Below are 7,435 nucleotides of genomic sequence, written 5' to 3'. Positions count from 1 at the left end.
GACCCAGTGTTACAGGGGTGTGTGTGTGTGTGTGTCTGAGTGAGGGAGGGATGAGGAAGCACACTTTGTACAGAGTCTGTTCAGCATTTGCTGAATCACTCATTTGCTGGATATATTGTCTGTATTTTACTGCTGAATTCTCAGCACCATCCCAGGAAGTTGGAGCCTTGAGTAGAGTTTGGAATTTGCCTTCCAGGAAAGAAGGGTTTGCTGCATGCCTCAAATGGGGTGATTGGTTCCTGGGTGAGTAAATGCAGATCCTGTGTATTGTAGGACAGTGTTTTGGTTGATCTAGTAAAGGGGGAAAACATCCTTACTCACAGTTCTGGAATTTTATGTCCAACTATTCCTTGTATACCATGACAGTTAGGAAAATTTAAAAAGTAACTGTCTGGCTGGGCATGGTGGCTCATGCATGTCTGTAATACCAGAACTTTGGGAGGTCAAAGCAGGAGGATTGCCTGAGTCCAGAAATTTGAGACTAGCCTAGGCAACGTAGCAAGAACCTGTCTCCACAAAAAGCTTAAAAATCATCTGGGCAAGTGGCATACACTTGTAGTCCCAGCTACCTGGGAGGCTGAAGCAGGAAGATCGCTTGAGCTGCGGAGTTGAGCTGTGATTGTGCCACTGCACTCCAGCCTGGGCGACTGAGCGAGACTGTGTCTCAAACAAAACAGCTGTCAATTCCGTTCAGCTTCCTGCCACCTTGCTCTTTCCATAGCATTTTCTGAAACTGAAGTCACCTTTGACATCTCGGCATTTCTCTCCTCACATCTAGTATTTGCCAATTGATATAAAGTCTGGCAGCCTCATTGTGCCTTAGATTTATTTTTTTCTGTGCAATACTGCCTAGAAGCCCTAACCTAGGCTGGGTGCAGTGGCTCACGCCTGGAATCCCAGCACTTTGGGAGGCTGAGGCGAGTGAATCACAAGGTCAGGAGTTTGAGAACAGCCTGGCCAATATGGTGAAACCCTGTCTCTACTAAAAATACAGAAACTAGCTGGGCGTGGTGGCGGGCGCCTGTAGTCCCAGCTACTGGGGAGGCTGAGGCAGAATTGCTTGAACCCGGGAAGAGAAAGTTGCAGTGAGCTGAGATTTTGCCACTGCACTCTAGCCTGGGCGACAGATCGAGACTGTGCCTCAAAAAAGAAGAAAAAGGAACCCTAACCTATATCCTGATTCCATCTCAGAGCAGAGACCTCATCCTGGATCCCACACCCCAATCTGTGTCCTGATTGCAGCTCAGAGCTCAGACTTCTTCCTGCCTCAACATCTCTCTAGCCTGCTCACTAAGGTGCAGTTTAAGCCATGCTGTCCTGGGTATTTTCCCTCTGTCAGACCCAGGTACAGGGAAATTCTAGCTCTGTCCCCTTACTGTGTGTGTTACTTAAGTAGTGGGAAGTGATAGGCTAATTTTTCCATTTATAAACCATTGATACAACACCTGGCTCAAATGGATGAAACAGAATCTAGTACATATTCTGTACCCAGTGCAGAGTTAGAGACAGTTCAGAGGTGATTGCTCATCACAGTCCTTCCTCCTCCTCCGTTAGCTGCATATAAACTTTTAAACTTGATAGTGTTTGACATCTCTCATTTTAGTGTATCGTAGTCTGCCCTTCTGCCAGTGAACACTGTAATAATTAATTTTAGGTGTCAACGTGACAGGGCTAAGGGATGACCAGATAGCTGGTAAAACAATCATTCCAGGTGTGTCTGTGGGGGGTTTCCCAAAGAGGCTGGTGTTTGAATGAGACTGCGTAATGAAGATACTGATGTGGGCCGGCATTATCCAATCTGCCAAACGCCAGAGAGAGTGAAAAGGCAGATGAGGGAGGAATTCTCCGTACTTCCTGAGCTGGAGCACCCATCTTCTCCTGGCCTAGACACTGGGGCTCCAGGTTCTTGCACCTTCATACCCTGACAGCGGCCTTTTGGTTTCTTAGGCCTTCGGCCTTCCCTGGTTCTCCAGCCTGCAGACTGGATATCATGGGACGTTTCAGTCTCTATAATTATCCAAGCCAGTTTTCATACTGAATATCCTCTGAATCTATCTGTTTCTGTCTGTATCCTGCTAGTTCTGTTTCTCTGAAGAACCCTAATACAAACACCACCTGCCAATTATTTGTGCTCCAACATTAAGTATTCTAAATTCCTCCCTAGTCTCCAAATATTGCAAGGACTTTAAGTATTTATTTATTTCTCTGAGACAGGATCTCTCTCTGTTGCCTAAGCTGGAGTGCAGTGGTGCAGGCACAGCTCACTGTGGCCTCTACACCCTGGACTCCAGCAATCCTCCCACCTCAGCCTCCCAAGTAGCTGAAATTACAGGCATGTGCCACCATGCCCTGCTAATTTTAAAACATTTTTTGTAGAGGTGGGGTCTCACTGTATTGCTCCGGTTGGTCTCAAGCTCTTGGGCTCAAAGCATCCTCTCACCTTGGCCTCTCAAAGTCTTGGGGTTACAGGTGTGAGCCACTGTGCCAGGCCACTAAATCTTATAACCATAGCATGATCTGTTGCAGGAATTCCTTAGCACTTGGTAGCTGCTGTTTTTTCAATTTTGCCAGTCTTCTTCCGTCCTCATTCCTTCAGGCCCAGTTCACTGCATGTGCAAATAGGAGTGGCAGGGAGAGTCTTAATAATGGGTAAACTGTGTCCCCTAACAAGGTTTACGTCCTAACTTTTGGTTCCTGAAAATGTGAACTTAATTTGGAAGCAGAATATTTGCAGATGTAATCAAGTTCAGATTTTACTGAATAAATGTCAGACTGAGCTAGAGTAGTCCCCAAATCCAATGACTGGTGTCCCTGTGAGGCCATGTGATGATAGAGACAGAGACTTGGAGGGGTGTGTACAAGGTCAGGAACACCACGGATGGCTGCCAATCACCAGAGTCTAGGAGGAGGCAAGGAAGGGTCCGTTCTCAGAGCCTCGGGGACAGGGTGGCCCTGCAGATGCCTTGATTTCTGACTGTTGTTTCAGGCCGCTGGCTTCATGACAGGACAGCAGCCCTCGGAATTGAGCAGAGGCCTGTGTGCACGCACCCTCTTACACCCACTGACTTGACCAATGGTGTTAGGAAACTTGCTGCCCTCCTGCGTTTCTGCGTGTTTTGTGATGACTGTTACCAGTCTGTTCACACTGAGTATCTTGTAGACAAATCTGAGCCCCTGCGTGGGGCTCGAAGCTTGTCACCTTCAGCTTTTCCCAGCAACACTTTTTTTTTGAAGTGAGGTCTTGCCACATTGCCCAGGCAGCCTTGAACTCCCAGGCCCATGGGATTTTCCCGAGTAGCTGGGATTGCAGGCGCGCACCTCCATGACTGGCTTTCCCCTGCCTTTTAGTTCCCACACCTCACTGGTTAAAATTTACAATGTCCCCCAACTCTGATCCATCAGCTCTTTTGAGTTCTGGTAGCCTTTTGTTCAGTTGTCTCCTGGAATATCAAGATAATTGCCAACAGACCTCAGTGCCTTTATTTCTCTCCCTCTGAGTTAATTCAACTTGGCATTTGCTGGGTATCAAATGACAGCAAGCAGCCTCACTCAAGCGTGAGCAAGTGGGGCTTATTCTGGATGACCTGGAAACCCCACGGGTGCAACAGGAAGGTGAAATGAATGAGACTGACAGTAATGCAAAGAGGTGGGCGGTTACCTCCCAGGGAGAGGAACAGAAAGCCTCCCTGGTAAGTCCCCTCCCACCAACAAGACAGTGTGGCAGCCAAGGGAATCGCCCTCTGAAGGTCTGCTGGAAAATCAACTCACAAAAGTCAGATGAATAGGAGAAAAGGCATACAGATTGATTTGATCATAGTTTTACTTGACTCAGGAGCCTTCAGAATGAAGAGCAAAAGACACAGGGAAAATGTCTATTTTTATGCTGTGGTTCAACAACGTGTAGATAGCTATGCAGAGAAACGACCGGGCAGAAGGCCTCACCTCATGCAGACTGAGTGAGGAAGCCCCGCGGGGCCTCTGTTTAGCTTTTCCTGGCCTCCCTGTGCAGCATGGCTTCTGAGTACAGAGCAGGCCCTCTGTGGAATGGTGGGGGTGTCTTATGACCTACAATCAAAAAAGGTAGTCAGATTATTTATTCATTTAAAGACGGAGTCTTGCCCTGTTGCCCAGGCTGGAGTGCGATGCGCAATCTCGGCTTCCTGCAACCTCTGCCTTCTGGGTTCAGGCAATTTTCCTGGCTCAGCCTCTCTAGTAGCTGGGACTGCAGGCGCACACCACGACACCTAACTAATTTTTTGTATTTTTAGTAGACACGGAGTTCATCTTGACTAGGCAAGTCTTGAACTCCTGACCTCATGTTCCACCCACCTCAGCCTCCCAAAGTGGTGGGATTACAGGTGTGAGCTCCTGTGCCCAGCCCAGATGGTTTATTTGTGGTCAGTTTTTATACAGAAAGGTGGGGAGAAAATTAGATTAATGTTTTTAGCTATATGGCTGGCTTTAGGGAAGAGGGGTTCTGGTTTCACTTTGCAGAAGAATAATTCTAGTTTCTATTGTTGACCTCAGGGGAAAATGAGGGGCCAGAGACAGGAAGGCAGGAGAAGGTCAGAGAGAAAATTTGCTTCTGAGGCTTCTACTGAGGTCTTCATTTTGGGGTGTCATCTTCTGAACCCCAAGAACAAGAAGCTTCAATCCCTGCAGAGGTGTTCACAGCTAGGAGGGGAGGCCTGCCGGTGAATAGGGCACCGTGCATTTGGGGAAGAACTGGCAGGACAGTCAGCAGACCCACATTAGCTTTGCACTTCCCTGCCCTGCCATCAGCCAGGGATGGCTCCAAAGTGGCATCTTTTATGTTTTGTTTCAGGCTTAGTTGAGATCCACCAGGCAACAAGAGGGAAACTTTATCTCAAAAAAAAAAAAAGGCAGGCTGCTATTGACTCTACCCATGCTCCCTGAACTCCTCAAGTCCTGCTTTTGGGCCTCTGTACTTTTTTTTTTTTGAGAAGGAGTTTCGCTCTTGTTACCCAGGCTGGAGTGCAGTGGCGCGATCTCGGCTTACTGCAACCTCTGCCTCCTGGGTTCAGGCAATTCTCCTGCCTCAGCCTCCTGAGTAGCTGGGATTACAGGCACGTGCCACCATGCCCAGCTGATTTTTTGTATTTTTAGTAGAGACGAGGTTTCACCATGTTGACCAGGATGGTCTCGATCTCTTGACTTCGTGATCCACCTGCCTCAACCTCCCAAAGTGCTGGGATTACAGGTGTGAGCCACCACGCCCGGCCTGGGCTTCTGTATTTCTCTCTGCATTGTCTAGTCCTGCTGTCAGTCTAGTCAGAATCCTGCACCACTGGTTCTGATCACCGTGATATCTGATTGAGTTCCTTATCCTCCATCATACCTCTGGTGACGTGGTATCTGATCACCATGGCCTGCCTTCAGCAAGAATCCTGTTAGGCCAGTTTAGCCAGAATCCCCCCGACCTGTGGTGTTTCTTCTTAGTAATTTATCTGCTGACTGCCACCCTGCTCCTTAGCTATAGATTTCCACCTTTACTTGTGTTCAGAGTTGCGCCCAATCTCTCTTCGCTGGTGTAACGCATCACTGTGGTGGTCCCTATACTTAACCCAATTGGCCACTTGGATAACATCCGCTTTACTGTTCTTTAATCAGTAGCATCTTGATTTTTTCATGAACACTGTCACATGTTACAATGACTCTTTCAAGACAACAAAGTGGGCCAGGCATGGTAGCTCATGCCTGTAATCCCAGCACTTTGGAGGCCAAAGCAGGCAGATCATTTGAGCCCAGGAGTTAAAGACCAGCCTAGGCACATCTCTACGAAAAATCAATAACTTAATAAAACAATTAGCTAGGCATGGTGGCTCACATCTAGATTCCTAGCTACTCCAGAGGACTTTTTTTTTTTTTTTTTTTTGAAACAGAGTCTTCCTCTGTCGCTCAGGCTGGAGTGCAGTGGCATGATCTCGGCTCACTGCAACCTCTGCCTCCCGAGCTCCAGCAATTCTCCTACCTCAGCCTCCTGAGTAGCTGGGACTACAGGTGCACGCCACCGCGCCCAGCTAATTTTTGCATTTTTAGTTGAGATGAGGTTTCACTATTTTGGCCTGGCTGGTTTTGAACTCCTGACCTCAAGTGATTCACCTGCCTCAGCCTCCCAAAGTACTGGGATTACAGTCATGAGCCACTGTGTCTGGCCTTGAGAGGATTGTTTGAACTCAGGAAGTTAAGGCTGCAGTGAGCTATGATTGCACCACTGCATCTAGCCTGGGCAACAGTGCAAAACCCTGTCTCTGAAAGCAAACAAAGAAGACAAGGTGTTAGTGAAAGGTTCTCATCAGGCTAAGAGCATCTTAACAGGTAGCAGGGTTCAGTTAGCATATTTGGGAAGGACAGACTGCAGCCCCAAGGCCAGGAGAGAGAAATGCAGGCCGCTGGCTCACTGGCCAAGTGACAAGATGATGCCACAAGCAGAAAATTGCACACTTGACCTCATGTGATGGTTACATCATGTTCTTTAAAATACTGTACAAAATTAGCTTCAGGTTATAAATTGTATATAAAACATAAACGAGGCCGGGCGCGGTGGCTCAAGCCTGTAATCCCAGCACTTTGGGAGGCTGAGGCGGGTGGATCACAAGGTCAAGAGATCGAGACCATCCTGGTCAACATGGTGAAACCCCGTCTCTACTAAAAATACAAAAAATCAGCTGGGCATGGTGGTGCATGCCTGTAGTCCCAGCTACTCGGGAGGCTGAGGCAGGAGAATTGCCTGAACCCAGGAGGCGGAGGTTGCGGTGAGCCGAGATCGCGCCATTGCACTCCAGCCTGAGTAACATGAGTGAAACTCCGTCTCAAAAAAAAAAAAAAAAAAAAAAAAAAAAAACATAAACGAGCCAGGTGTCATGGCTTACGCCTGTAATCCCAACACTGAGAGGCCAAGGCAGGAGGATTGCTTGAGGCCAAGAGTTTGAGATCAGTCTGGGCAACATAGGAAGGCTGTATCAATAAACATTAAAAAGAAAAAATAAGTCCAGGCACAGTGGCTCACACCTGTATCCCAGCACTTTGGGAGGGTGAGCTGGGTTGATCATGAGGTCGGGAGTTTGAGACCAGCCTGGCCAAGATGGTGAAACCCTGTCTCTACTAAAAATACAAAAATTAGCCGGGCGTGGTGGCAGGTATCTGTAATCTCAGCTACTCAAGAGGCTGAGGCAGAGAATTGCTTCTTGAACCTGGGAGGAGGAGGTTCCAGTAAGCCAAGATCCCACTACAGCACTTCATCCTGGGTGAAAAGAGCAAGACTTCGTCTCAAAAACAATCAACTAGTTGGCATGGTGGCACCTGCCTGAGCCCAGTTTGAGACTGCAGTGAGCTGTGTTCCCACCACTGCACTCCAGCCTGGGCAACAGACCAAGACACTGACTTTTCTTTTTTTTTTTTTTTTTTTTTTTTT

Source organism: Sapajus apella, unplaced genomic scaffold (genome assembly GCF_009761245.1).
Source record: "Sapajus apella isolate SASKATOON/1434 unplaced genomic scaffold, GSC_monkey_1.0 scaffold49, whole genome shotgun sequence".
Classification (NCBI taxonomy): domain Eukaryota; kingdom Metazoa; phylum Chordata; class Mammalia; order Primates; family Cebidae; genus Sapajus; species Sapajus apella.
Note: the sequence above shows the minus strand (reverse complement) of the source record.